Raw genomic sequence first — 14,925 nt, 5'->3', positions numbered from 1 at the left:
GTAGCTGAGGAAAAAAATGAGAAAAGAACTGCAGTCCTTTTGTAGTCCTAGTTTCTCTATTCAGGACTCAGCATTTGATGATGTTTACGGGTCTCTTCAAACATGGCTTCCAAACTGAACATGATATTTTGGGTGCAGCTGGTCTGACCATTATGGAGCAAAGAAGACTTGGCTCTTCCTTATTTCTGGTTCTCCCTTGGTATCCCAAAAACTTTGGCCTTTCTGGTGGGCACAACCACCTAACCCCTTCAGTGTTAAGAAACATCCCAAAGCATTTTGTACATAAGCAATGGTGATGTCACATCTCTTCTATGCTATTTTTGGGTAGCTGGGCTTCTCTTGTGAGTTGAATTTTGATTTGGGGGTACAAGATGTTATATTAGGGACCAACATCTCTGAAGGAAAGGGGGATCAACAGAATTGGGTAGCGGAAGATGAGGCCCAACAAAGCCTCAGCCAACCTGGCAGAAAGCTTTGGAGCAAGTTTCCTTGGGCAGAGTGCCCAGCATTGGGCTGAAGAGGCCAGCTCTTTCAATATCCAGGTCACCAGATACAGGAGGCAGTGGAAAGGCTATGATCTCGGACAAGGCAGCTCTCTGCAGTTGAGGCAGACTCTGAAGGAGCTGACAGCTAAAGGGTGTCTGCTGACTGCATTCCCCACAGCTGCACAGCAAGTGCTTCTCTGGAGGAAGATCTGGGCAGCACATCTTCATGTGTGTACCTCTGTACCCAGGTGTAGCACCTACAATTCCCACTTCAGCCCAGCTGCAGAGGCCAATGCTGTCCTAGGTAAGAGAGGCCTTTTCTCTCTTACTGCTTCTTTCCCATACAGGCCAGCTTCTAGAAACCCTTATCTACACATGCTCTCTCCACTTTTTCTCATTCCATTTACTCTTCAAGCCTGTTACACTCTAGCTTCTACCCTCCATCTAATTGAAATTGCTCTAGTCAAGGTCGTTGACCTCCATTTAGGAAAAGCCAAAATACACATTTTTTGTCCCTTACTGAAACTCTCAGCCTTAGTAAACATGGTTGGCCTCTCCCTCCTTCCCCACTTTCCTTTCCTGGCTTCCTCATATGTCTCTTTTCCACCTCTTCCTGTCTTTAAATGTTGGCATTCTTCAGAATTTGGCCCTAAGTGCTCCATTCCTCTCCACTCCTCTTCTATCTCTTCTGTTACCTCTCTTTTCCTCTTCTCTCTTCTCTTCTTTAATATTTTCTTCCCCTTCCCTTTATCTCCCCTTTTTCCCTCTCTTCTCTGCTCCTATTCCTTTCTCTCCTCTCTTCTTCTCTCTTCTGTTTTCTCCATATGTTTTCTCTAAGTGATTTTATTCATGCTCGTGGCTTGAAATCTCACCTATATTCTAAAAACCACCAAAAATATATCTCTGAATTCCAGATCTCTATAATTCAACTGCCTGGTTTTACTCATTAACATCCTAAACATAACCATTCAAAACTGAATCCCCCAATCTACTCCTCTCTGAGATGTTACCATCTCAATAAATGACACCATCAACAATTGGCTTGGTTAAGCCAAAATCCTGGGAGTTATTCTTTTACCCTGATTTTTTTCACCACCTTGTCTTTTGGATCAGCTTGTCCTATTGATTTAATCTCCAAACTGTATACTGAAGTAATTTACTTCTCTTCACCACCATTGCCACTTCTCTAGCACAAGCCATTATCACCTACTTCCTGGAATACTGAAGTTGCCTTGTTATTGGTCTTCATGTGAGCATTTTTGCTCCCCTGCAATCCATTCTCCACATGACAACCACAGCAATCTTTTTGTAAGTTATGAATTTGTTAAATATATATTGAGCACCTGCTATGAGCTGGATACTGCTCAAGGCCTGGGGATATAGCAGGAAAAGAGAGAGGGGAGAGAGAGAGAGAGAGAAAGAGAGAGAGAGAGATAAAAGAAGAAGGAGGAGGAGGGTGGGGAGCAGAAGAAAGAGGAAAGAGAAGAGGGGAAGAGGAAAAGAAAAAAAGGTACTACCTTTGTACTTCCAAGGAGTTCACGTTCTTGCCAGGACACAAAAAAAATAGGCAAAAGAGTGATTTAGAAGGTGATGAAAACTATGAAGTGCTATGGAGACAAATAAAGTGGGAAGTGGGTGGTAATAGGGCAAGAGGATGGGAAGTAAGTAGAGGGTTATCTGGAAAGACTCTGATGTGACTTTCAGCAAGTACCTGAAAGAAGTGAAGGAGTAAGCCACGTCACTCTCTTGTTTGGGGGATGCAGGGAAGGGAAGAGAGAGAGTGTTCTAGGCAGAACAGTAAATGTAAAGGCCACGAGTTCAGATCCTGCCTGGCATGTTTGATGGACAGCCAGTGAGGCTAAGGGAAAGACAACAAGAAAAGAGGACAGAGTAGCAAGGGCCTGATTGCGTACGGCCATGAAGATTATGTAAGGAACTGGCTTTATCTAGAGTCAGATGGGAACCGTTCAAAGAGTTTTGGGTAGAGGGAGGCATCAATTCATTCACCTGACAAATATTTGTTTAGTACTTACTAGGCACCAATTTACGCTTCAGGGTCTTATCAGTGAACAAAACAAACACAAATTGTACCCATCAGGAGCTTATAGAACTAAAAGCCTATACTATAAAAGGAGAAAGGTCTCAGATAATGACCTTAGTTTCCATTTTAAGAAACTAGGAAAAAGAAGATCAAATAAATCTAAAGTTATTAGAATAAAGGAAATGATAAAGATTATAGTCAAAAGGAAAAAATAGAAAACAAATACAACAGAAAAACAACAATATTGGTTGGGCATGGTGGTTCACACCTGTAATCCCAGCACTTTGGGAGGCCAAGGTGGGTGAATCACTTGAGGTCAGGAGTTTGAGACCAGCCTGGCCAACATGGTGAAACCCCATCTCTACTAAAAATACAAAAATTAGCCGGGCGTGGTGGCATGCGCCTGTAATCCTAACTACTCTGGAGGCTGAGGCAGGAGAATTGCTTGAACCTGAGAGGAGGAGATGCAGTGAGCTGAGATCATGCCACTGCACTCCAGCCTAGGCGACAGAGCGAGACTCCATCCCAGAAAAAAAAAAAAAAAAAAAGAGAGAGAGAGAGACAGAGAAACAATAACAATGGAGCCAAAAGCTGATTCTTGAGAAAATCAATAAAATTGAAAAATCTCTGATCTGACTGATTAGGTAAAAAAGAGAGAAAACACATCCTAAATTTAACCATCAGGAACAGAAGATATGACATCTCTATAGATGCTACAGATATTAAAAGGATAATAAGGAAATGTTATAAACAACTTTGTCCCTACACATTTTATAACAGAATAGTTCACTTGCGGCTGGGCGCTGTGGCTCACGCCTGTAATCCCAGCACTTTGGGAGACCAAGGCGGGCGGATCACGAGGTCAGGAGATCGAGACAATCCTGGCTAACATGGTGAAACCCCGTCTCTACTAAAAATACAAAAAATTAGCTGGGCGTGGTGGTGGGCGCCTGTAGCCCCAGCTACTCGGAAGGCTGAGGCAGGAGAATGGCGTGAACCCGGCAGGCGGAGCTTGCAGTGAGCCGAGATAGCGCCACTGCACTCCAGCCTGGGCAACAGAGCAAGATTCTGTCTCGAAAAAAAAAAAAAAAAAAAAAGCATAGTTAACTTGCATATCCCTAAAACACTTCCTTGTTCTCCATATTTGTCCATATTTGTTGAAGTTCTCTATAACCGTCTACGTCCCTACCACAGGCTGGAAGTTCCTTCAGAGCAGGGACCAAATCTTTTTCCTAGCCAGTCCCCTGTGACGGGCCATAAAATAAAAGCACTATACCGAGAAAGGGCCTGTTGCCAAAATAATAGATTTTATCCAGCAAAAAGTGAGGTCAATGGCTGGGCGTGGTGGCTCATGCCTGTAATCCCAGCACTTTGGGAGGCCAAGGCAGGCAGATCGCCTGAGCTCAGGAGTTTGAGACCATCTTGGGCAACATGGTGAAACCCCGTCTCTACTAAAATACAAAAAATTAGCTGGGCGTGGTGACGTGCACCTATAATCCTAGCTACTTGGGAAGCTGAGGAGCGAGAATCGCTTGAGCCCCTGAGGCTGAGGTTGCAGTGAGCCAAGATGGCGCCACCGCACTTCAGCTTGGGCTACCGAGTGAGACTCCATCTCAAAAAAAAAACAAAACAAAACAAAACAAAAAACCAGTGAGGTCAAAATGCAGGTGTCCCCTGAAATGCCATTAGAATTAATAAACAAATTCAGCAAAGAAGCTAGATAGAAAGTCAACACACATTTCTATCCACTAACAATATTTCTATCCACTAACAGTAAGCAACATTAAAAAGAAAGTAAGAGAACAAATTCATTTACAATGGCATCAGAAAGAAGAACATACTTTGGAATTAACTAAAGAGCTGAAAGACTTGTACAATGAAAGCTACAAAGCATCTTTGAAAGAAATTAAAGGAGACTTAATAAATGGAAACACAACTCATGTTTATGGATTGGAAGACATATTATTAAGATGTAAATACTACCCAAAGCAATCTACCAATTTAATATAATTCCTATCAAAATCCCAATAACCATTTTTGTAGAAATGAAAAAATCTTAAAATTTTTATGGAATCTCAAGGGACTCAAAATAGCCAAAACAATTTTGAAAAAGAAAAAACATAGTTGGAGGACTCACACTTCCTAATTTCAAAACTTATTACAAAGCTACAGTAATCAAAACTGTGATACTGGCATAAAGACAGACATAGACAATGGAATAGAATAGAGAGCCTAAAAGTAAACCCTTGTGTATATGGTCAAATTATTTTTGAGAAGGATGCCAAGACCATTCAATAGGATAGGATAGCCTTTTCAAATAATGGTGCTAGGAAAACTGGGCCTGCACCTACAAAATATTGTAGTTGGACCCTTACTTAATGCCATATACAAAAATCAACTCAAAATGGATCAAAGATATAAATATAAGAGCTAAAACTGTAAAACTCAGAAGAAGACATAGGACAAAAGCTTTACAACATGGAATTTGTCAATACATTCTTGAATAGGACACCAAAGACATGGGGAACACAAGAAAACATAGACAAACTGGACTTCACAAAATTAAAAACTTCCGTGCATCAAAGAACACTATCAACAGAATGAAAAAGCAACCTACAGAATGGGAGAAAATACTTCCAAATGATATGTCTGATAAGAGAATAACATTCAGAATACATAGAGAACTCCAGAAACTCGACAACAAAAAAACCAAACAACCTTATTACAAAATTGGCAAAGGACTTGAATAGACATTTCTCCAAAGAAGATATACAAATGGCCAATAAGCACATGAAAAGATGCTCAACGTCACTAATTATTCAGGAAATACAAATCAAAACCACAATGAGATACTACCTCACATCCATTAGAATGACTACTACCATTAGAAAAACCCTAGAAAATAACAAGTGTTGGCAAGCATGCGGAGAAACTGGAACCCTTGTCCATTGTTGGTGGAAATGTGAAAATGTACAACCACAGTGGAAAATAGTATAGTGGTTCCTTGAAAAGTTAAAAGTATCATTGTCAAGCAATTCCACTTCTAGGTAGATACCCAAAAGAATTGAAAGCAGGGTCTTGGAGAGATATTCGTACACCCATGTTCATAGCAGCATTATTCACAATAGCTAAAATCTGGAAGCAGCCCAAATATCTTTCAACAGAAGAACAGATAAGCAAAATGTGGTATACACATACAGTGGAATATTATTCAGCCTTAAAAAGGAAGTAAAGCCAGATGCGGTGGCTCACGCCTGAAATCCTAGTACTTTGGGAGGCCGAGGCTGGTGGATCACCTGAGGTCAGGAGTTTGAGACCAGCCTGGCCAACATGGCGAAACCCCATCTCTACTAAAAATACAAAAAAATTAGGTGGGCATGGTGGTGGGTGCCTGTAATCCCAGCTACTTAGGAGGCTGAGGCAGAGAATTGCTTGAACCCAGGAGGCGGAGGTTGCAGTGAGCCGAGATTGCACGATTGCACTCCAGCCTGGGTGACAGAGCGAAACTCCATCTCAAAAAAAATAAAAATAAAAATAAATACATAAACAAATGAAGTAAATTCTTACATAAGCTGCAACATGGATTAACCTTGGGGACATTATCCCAAGTGAAATAAGCCAATAACGCTGAAGACAAATACTGTATGATTTCACTTACATGAGGTGCCTGGAGTAGTTAAAATTATAAAGACAAAAAGTAGAACGGTGGTTGCCAGGAGCTGAAGGAGAGAGGCATGGGGAATTGCTATTTAAATGGGTATAGAGTTTCAGTTTTATAAGATGAGAATAGCTCTGGAAATGGATGGTGGAGATGGGGGTTCACAACAATATGAATGTGCAGATGCTTCTCAACTTATGATGGGGTTATATCTTGATAAACCCATCATAAGTGAAAAAAATTCTAAGTGGAAATTGCAGTTAGTACACCTAACCTATTGAGCATCACAGCTGAGCCCAGCCCACCTGAAACGTGTCCGGAACACTTACATTGGCCTCTAGTTGAACAGAATCATCTGCATCACAGTCCACGGGAGAGTATCACGGTTTACTCTTGTGATGGCGTGGCTGATTGACAGCCGCAGCTTGATGCAGCTGCCCAGATTGTGAGAGTATCACACTGCATATTGCTAGCCTGGGAAAAGGTCAAAATTCAAAATTTGAAGTACAGTTTCTAGTGAATGTGGTACATTCTCACACCATTGTAAAGTCGAAAATTTTAAGTTGAGCCATTGTAAATAGAGGATCATTGTACTTAATATCATTGAGCTGTACACTTAAAAACAGTTAAGGTGGTTAATTTTATATTTTGTGTATTTTACCTGACTTTCTTGCAAAATCTTATATGAGGCAAGGGAGTAAGATGTGCAAATATCTGGGAGAAGCCAGAAAGGAAAGAACCAGTACAGAGGCCTGAAATGTGCGGGTCAAGGACACCTAGGTGAATGGAATGGGCAGTGGGAAGAGAAGGAGGAGGTGAAGTCCTGGCCAGATCACATAGGGTCTTGCAGGTCATTGAAAGGAGTTTGGCATTTTCTCTGAGTAATATTTTAACCAGATCACTCTGGCTACTATTTTAAGACAGCTGATGGGAGCAATGGTGGACTCAGGAGGATCAGTTAGGAGGCTTTGCAGTAATCTGGGTGAGGGATGATGGTGGCTTGGACCAGAGTTGTCATAAATGGTGAGAAATGGTCAATTTCTAGATATGTTTTAAAGTTAGAGCTAACATGATTTTGTTATATATTGGCTATGGGGTGTGAGAGAAAGAGAGGAGTCAAGGACAACTCTGAGGTTTTTGGCCTGAACAACCAGAAGGATGGAGCTGCCATTAAGTGAGCAGGGGAAGACAGTGGGAGAAACAGAGTTTAGGAGAGAAAGTCCAAGAGCTTCAGTTTGGATGAGGTTTCCACTTGGAAACATTGATGCGACAGTTGGAGAGGCATCTGGATTTCAAGATGAGGATCTTGGTAGAAAATACAATTTGAATTATCAATGTGTGGATTACACTTAAAGCCATCGGATTCTATGAGTCACCGAGGGAGTGTATACAGTGAAGAGATTCGAGGACTGAGCCCTGGACCAGTCCAATGTTCATAAGTAGGGGAGATGAGAAATGCCCAGCAAAAGAGGTGAAAAGATGTGGACAAAAGGTTTGAAGAGAAGTCAGATGTCTGTGATATTCTGGAGATCAAGGGAAGAAAATCGTTCAAGGAGAAGGGAGTGCCACATGATGTCAAACACTACTGAGAGTTCCTATTAATGAGAACTAAGAATTGGCCATCCAATTAAGCTACATGGGGATCAAACCTGATTGGAGTAGATTTAAGGGAGGAGAGGAATTGTAGTCTGTGAGTCTAAACAGATTATTCAAAGAGTGATTATGTGGGAATAGAGAAATAGGATTGTGTCCTTGAGAAAGTAAGAGAGGATGGGACTCAGGGCCTGTACAGGAGTGGCCTCGGCACAGGCAGCTGGTCCACAGGAAAAGGAGAGCGGAAGTCATGGACGCAGGCACAGGGTGTGGCTAGATGTGGAGGTGGCAGCTTGAGGAAGTACTCTTGCTAGGGTTGCTTTTTCTCAGCAAAATAAGAAGTAAGGTCGTTGGCTGAGATGGATGATAGTGGAGGAAGTGTGGGAAGTCTAAAAAGAAAAAAGGCATAAAATATTCATTTGCAGAGTGAATGGGTTCATAATTGCCAGGTAGCAATAAAGGCCCACGCAAGGTTAGTGGTCATGAATTGAAGTTAGGCCAGCCAGGAAGATGGTGTGCTTTCCCCCAACATGTTGGCTGTGTGGGCAGAAGCTTGGAGTTCACCATTGTTAGAGTTTTGCCAGACAAATACAACGAAACTAAAGAAAGGTACTAAAGATGAGGGGTTATGAAAAAGAAGTGACTAATGTGATGAACCATGGAATTGAAGCCAAGTCAGATGGGGAGAGAGAGCCTGAGGGGAGCAGGACGAGTTAAAAGGTGGAAGGGCCAGACTTCCCCTGGGTGGAAGGATGGGTGGTGGTGGGATTTCAGGGGCAGCGAGCTGGGAAGTTTAAGGAAGTGCTGGCCAGAGAGGGAGTTGCACCAAATTGAGACTGCAGAGGGAGTGCAGTTGTTATTGAGGACAAGCTTTAGATTTGGGCCATTTGCATATTTGATAAAGGACAAGATCCTTGGAGAAGAGGAGCTCACAGACTCAGGGAAGCAAAAAGCCAGCTCCACAGAGTTGTAGTTCTTAGAATGATGACAAGTGGGGTTGGTGAAAATGATGGTGAACCAGGTGCTGAGATCCATATAAGGAATGAGAGGAAGCCCTCTGGGGTTTGTGGGAGACTTCATGGAGGAGTGGTGGATGCCACAGGCTGCTTATTCAAAGCTGGGGAGCTTTAAGAGAGGAAGAATGGTCTGAAATAGCAAAGGAGTGAGGAAGACACTTGCCCCACCCAGTGGTAGGAGGGATGTGGAAGAGAAAATTAATCCTCCACTTGAGAAGGAACTATTCTCAGAAGAGAGCCATGTTTCATGAGAGCAAAAAGGGGAAGAGAAGATGTTGAGGATATAGGATATTGTTTCTATCCAGTGTAACATGTTTCAATTACTTCCCACCATGCTTTGAACCTTCCAGACCAAATCCTTTGCCACCTGCCCGCTACCTCTCTACATTCCAGCCACACTGTCCTTAGCATGTTCCTTGGATATATCAAGTTCTTTCCAACCCTGGGGGCTTTGCACTTGCTGCCATGTTCTTTCCTTTCTTGAAATTGTACCTCTTCCCCACCCCAATCCCTTAAGTCTCATGTTGAGTGTCATTTCCTTAAGAAATCTTGCTGAACACCCTCTTTAAATCAGGTGCTGTGCTTGGTGCCACTGAAGCAATAGGAATCCACACACAGTTTCTATCTTCAAGTTAGTTTACAGTCAGATGAAGCAAAGAGGGGAGCAGGTGGTTTGAAAGTGTCCTAAGGGCTTCAATGGGGTAAACCCAGAGCACATGGGAGCACACAGGAGAAACTATTAAATGAACCATGGTGGGGGTGATGGGGGGGGTGGGGGTGGGGGTGGTAGTGGAGGTGGGTGGTGGGCAGTGGGAGAGTTTCAGAAAATGGCTAAACAGAGGCCTGAGGATGATCAGGAGTTAATGAGGAGAGGGTGGGGCCTACTGAGAGAGTGTGGGGAGCCATGAGCTGGTCAGGATGGCTGGAATGTAGCAGGATATGGGGATGATGCTATAGGGGTGAGTGTCCCACAGGAGACCTGCGGGACATGCTATGGAGTTGGGCTCTTTCCCGGGGTCTCTGGGGGCCACTAAAGGATGAGTTTTTGTCTTTATATATAAAGAGGTATATATAACAATTTTGCAGAAGAATTATGACCAGAAGCAGAGTATTATCAAGTTTGGCCCCTTCTGTGTTTAGCCCTAGAACAAGTATAGAACTGCCATCTGGGAGCGCAGTGACCACAGCCTTCTGGGGCACAAGACAAGGCCTAGTGCTATCTGGGCGAAAATTGGCTAGGATCGTAGAACTGCCAGAGCTGCAGAACGTCCTGGACTAGTGGCCTCCCACCCACCACCCAGACAGTTTCATTCACCAGCTTTGTAGTTGGGACACCTTCTCCATGTTATCCTAATGACAAGAAGATAAAAAGCAAGAGAACAATTGAATGGAATCACTATAAAATGTTCCCAGGCCCCTTCCAAACTATAAGCTTTCAGACTTCCTTTCTCTAACTTGAGACTACAGAGTAATACCGATGCCTTGCGAGATGACCGTGACTTAAATTTATTGTGTGCTTAGCAGGTGCCAGGCCCGTGTCACAGCAACACAGGCAGATGCTTTCATCGCCATTTTGTACAAGAGGAAACAGGCACAGAGAGGGTAAGTAAATTACCCTTTGTCACATAGCTAATAAGTGACAGAGCAAAGATTCAGACCCTTGGAGTCTGATTCCAGAGCCCATGGTCTATACCAACACTCATACCACCTCTAAAGTTGGTGTCTTCTAAGTAGTCAGAGTAAGATTAAATCAGGTTCAAACAGTGTGGGACTGAGGCATATCTGGCTGTGTTCAAGACTTTATAAAACTTCTCTGGGATCACTGACCAGAACATTTCACAGCTCAGAATGCTTGTTTTTGACCAGACTGGGGGCATCTAAAGAAAAGCTCTAGGGAAAGGAGGTAGCAGAGCATGGACTGCCTGCCCTAAGCTCCCACTGGCTGGCTCAGCAGGGAGCTCTGGAGCATGGTGGTGTCCGTACAGCCCACAGCCTTCCTGTGCTTTCTCCCTGAGCGTACACACAGTGTCAATGGAAACACAGTCATCACATGTTACACGTCTCTACCAGTCAAGGGCAGAAGCACAAATGTCTGAGGGCTTGTTTAGGAAGGGCTTTGGGGAGCATCTGCTCAACATGAAAGTTGCTAGAAATATAGTTGGGGGCCAGGCATGGTGGCTCACACCTGTAATCTCAGCACTTTGGGAGGCCGAGGCGGGCGGATCACCTGAGGTCAGGCCAACATAGTGAAACCTCGTCTCTACTAAAAATACAAAAAAAATAGACACATGGTGGCACAAGCCTGTCATCTCAGCTATTCTACAGGCTGAGGCACACGAATCACTTGAACCCAGGGGGAGGTGGTTGCAGTGAGCCAAGATCACACCACTGCACTCCAGCCTGAACGACAGAGGGAGGCTTTGTCTCAAAAAATATATATATACACACACGCATATATATATAGTAGGGATTCTCAGGTCCATGTTTCCTATTTTCTCCACTGTGAACTCTGTCTTTTCCCTTTCTACTAAAGGGAGGGAGAGTGCTGACACCCACCCACCGCCCTCCTGCTGTCTCCGGGCTGTTCCTCCATAGAACCTCCCTCTCCAACTGGCCAGGCCTGGTCTGTCATCTGCACAGGCCACTCCCACCACCCTAAATTCTTTTACCTCTTTCCAGTTTTCAAAATCACATTCACGAAGACTCTTCTGGTCATTCTGACCCACCCTGTGTCTCCCCCCATCTCTCACAGTACATGTGATCTGCATTCCCATAGACTCTTACAGCAGGAAAGGGCTTCGAGAGTCTGTGCTCATCCTCCTCATCCTGTCACTGAAAATTAAACCAAGGCCAAGAGGACAAGTGTTTTGCTCCAAATCACTGAGAAGTGTACTGCTCTCTCTCTAATTGTTTCAATAACAGGGGCCCTGTCTTGATCTCCTTTGCACCCATGACCTATATGAATCTGCTATAAACCCTGGTACAAGAACATTGAGTTCCTTTATTTCCTCATTGTGGTTTGAACTGGTATTTCTCTACTTCTGGGACAATGTCAGGGTTCTCGAGTCCCTCATAGAGTCAAGGAGGCTGATCCTTGGGCATTTGTCCAAGTGGGTTACAAGGGTGACATCTGGGGCTCTTTCAGCCTGTATCACAGGTCTCTGGCTTCAGGATGCATCTCTGCCATTCTGAGGACCTGGGAATTCATTGTAAGGCTGACATCCAGAGCTTCCTGGCACTATGCAGACACTTCCCTCTGGGGCTTGATACTTCTCTGGGGCTCTGCGGGGACCAGGGTGGGGCAGTGGCCTGGAGTCCTCTCCCCACACTGACCCAGAGAACTGTCTACTAGGGGAGGCATCTTCCCTGCCTCCTCCTTCCTTGGGTTGCATTGCTTTGTCTCTCAAACCCAGGCCTCCCTCTTGTTTTTCACCATAGACCTGGAGGGCCCCTAAACCCTAATGATTAGCAACTGAAAAACTTGTTTTTCCTTTCTCTTAACCTTTTAAACCTGCCCAGAAATTGAGGGAAAAGGTTTGTAGTCTGTCCTCTTGGGGGCAGCAAAGAGGTGCATTAAAAATATAGCAATTAAGTTTCTATTTAAAAGGCCAGCAATTCACATCTTGCTCATCCTTTTACCTGGAATCTTCTCCATTTTTCAACTGGTTCATGCTGGCTTATCCTTCAGGACTCAGCTCAGACATCACCGCAGATAGAAGTTACTCATGTTCATGAATCACCCCCACTTCTCACTCCCTTCTGCAAAAGTGGGGCTTTGCTTTATTGTCCTCTGTATTGCCAGCCCCCTCATATCAAGTGCTCCACAAACACATGCTGACTTGCACTGAATTCAAGGCAAAGTGGTGGGTAAGTGAGATCCACCTGTTGACTGGTGGCTTCCCAGGGAAGATAGACTTAAACAAGAGGCACCAAAAGAGGCGCGTGTTTGGGGGACATTCCACTTCCTAGAATAAGATATTCAAACGCAGAGCCAGAGAGGGAGGACAGGGAGGCCTCTCCTGGCTCCCTGCCTCTATTTACACCAGGCATTCAGAGTGGGGGACAGTTCTAAGACTGACCAGGAGGTGGCAGCGTTGCCCCTTGGATGAGGGACTCCCTTCAGCAGGACAGAGGCAAAGGACACCGCCTCTCTAGCTCTGGGAGGGAGTCACCAGGAGGCCTCCTCTAGGCCAGTCTCAGAGGGCCAGGATGCCAGCTGCCTTGCACACAGTAGGGATCTATAGCCATGTGTGGATCCAACGTGGTTTTGTTTGTTTGTTTTTGAGACAGAGTTTTGCTCTTGTTGCCCAGGCTGGAGTGTAGTGGTGCGATCATGGCTCTCTGCAACCTCTGCCTCCTGGGTTCAAGTGATTCTTGTGCCTCAGCCTCCTGAGTAGCTAGGACTACAGATGCCCGCCACCACATCTGGCTAATTTTTGTGTTTTTAGTAGAGACAGGGTTTCACCATGTTGGCCAGGCTAGTCTCGAACTCCTGACCTCAAGTGATCCTCCTGCCTCTGCCTCCCAAAGTGCTGGGATTATAGGCATGAGCCACCACACCCAGCCCCACATGTTCTTATTCTAAGCTTTGCTAGGGGCTTTGCATGGGAAAGGAAGGAAGGAAGAGTGGGAGAGATGGAGGGAGGGAGAGAAGGGACTCAGGCCTTAACCTAGAACCCCTGCATCAGAGTCTCTAGGATGGTTCCTGGGAATCCTCAGGTGATTCTGATGGAGGCAGGCACAATTCTCCCTTGTGTGACTAATTTCCCAAGGCCTCGCCTTTCAATCACAGAACTGATTTTATCCATTGTGAAAACCTAATGCAGACCCCAGCGCACGCCTCCTGCTCTCCCTCAGCTGGGAGGCTGACCGAGGTATTTTAGGCATCCCGCCAGAGATGGCTGCTAGGTTGCAAAGACAAGCAGTGCCCTCCTGGGCACAGCCCTATGCCCCCCAGTGGGCACTCCCTCTCTCCTTCTCATCCTATCTTCAGCTTTGGCATGAGTGGCTGGCCTGACACAGCCCACCTCACCCCAGCAGTGGCGCCCCAGGCTGAGCTTCAACCCAACTCTTGGGTAAGCAGCAGGGAAACTGAGTAGTATTTCACAGTTAGTCTCTGTCCCCTCTCAAACAGGCAGTATTTTCAGGAGTCCTTCGTGACATTGAGGCCTGTGGAGGACATCTTGATGTTGACTGGGGGCACACGTTGGCAGGGCTACCCCCATGCGGAAAATCTTGGCCGGGGTGGCGGGCTTTTGGTTTTAACAACAAGTGACTCAATTGTTGTCCCTTCTTCCTGCAGCCTCCCCAAGTCACTGCCCACAGATGGCCCTGGGCAGAAAGTGGTCAAAGAGAGTGAAGCCCGGGGGAGGAAAGCTCGGGTGCCCATGGTGCCCACTGGATGGCTGGCCTGGTTGGGACCCACTCTGGCGGGGCCAGCTCCTGGTGGTTCCCTGCACATCCATCCACTGTTTCCCATCTCCACTCTGCCAGAAAGTCCTTCCTCTCCTGACCCCGCCATCCAAACCCTATGTGTTTCAGGAAATCATTTTTTCAGATGCTACCTGGGGACTCCTGCAGCTGCTGTGCATTTTCTTGGAATCTCTCATGGAACCATGCGTGATGACTGTTTCTACATCTCTGCATGGGAAGGAACTCAGGGATAGAGGGCACCCCGTTCCATCCCCATCCCAGCCCCTAGTGCAGGGGAAGAGAGCCGTGGATGTTAACTATTGTGAGTACATGACGGGAAGGAGAAGGTGGTGGCGCCTCAGGGTTGACAGGAAGGGACAGGAAGGTTTCATCATGGAGGCAGGAAGGGGGCCGGGCCCTGAAGGATGGATTCCATTTCTAGGTGAAAGTCACCAGCGTGTTATCAGAGCGTCCTTCTTAAGTAGAGTCAGTGCTGCGCTATTTTGAGTGGAATGAAGGTGGTCTGTGGGTTGGAAAGGCCAGTCATGATCCCCAGTCCATTTTGTGGGTGCCCCTGGTTGATCCCTAAGACAACTTCCTGGAGTGTGTGCATTGACCACAGATGGCAGGGCCTGGGCTTCTCTCCTGAACCCAGTTCACACCAAAAAAGGACATGAAGGACAAGGACCAAGAGAGGGCTGGAGGCAGAAGTGCTCTCAG

Source organism: Pan paniscus, chromosome 1, assembly GCF_029289425.2.
Source record: "Pan paniscus chromosome 1, NHGRI_mPanPan1-v2.0_pri, whole genome shotgun sequence".
NCBI classification, from domain to species: Eukaryota; Metazoa; Chordata; class Mammalia; order Primates; family Hominidae; genus Pan; species Pan paniscus.
Note: the sequence above shows the minus strand (reverse complement) of the source record.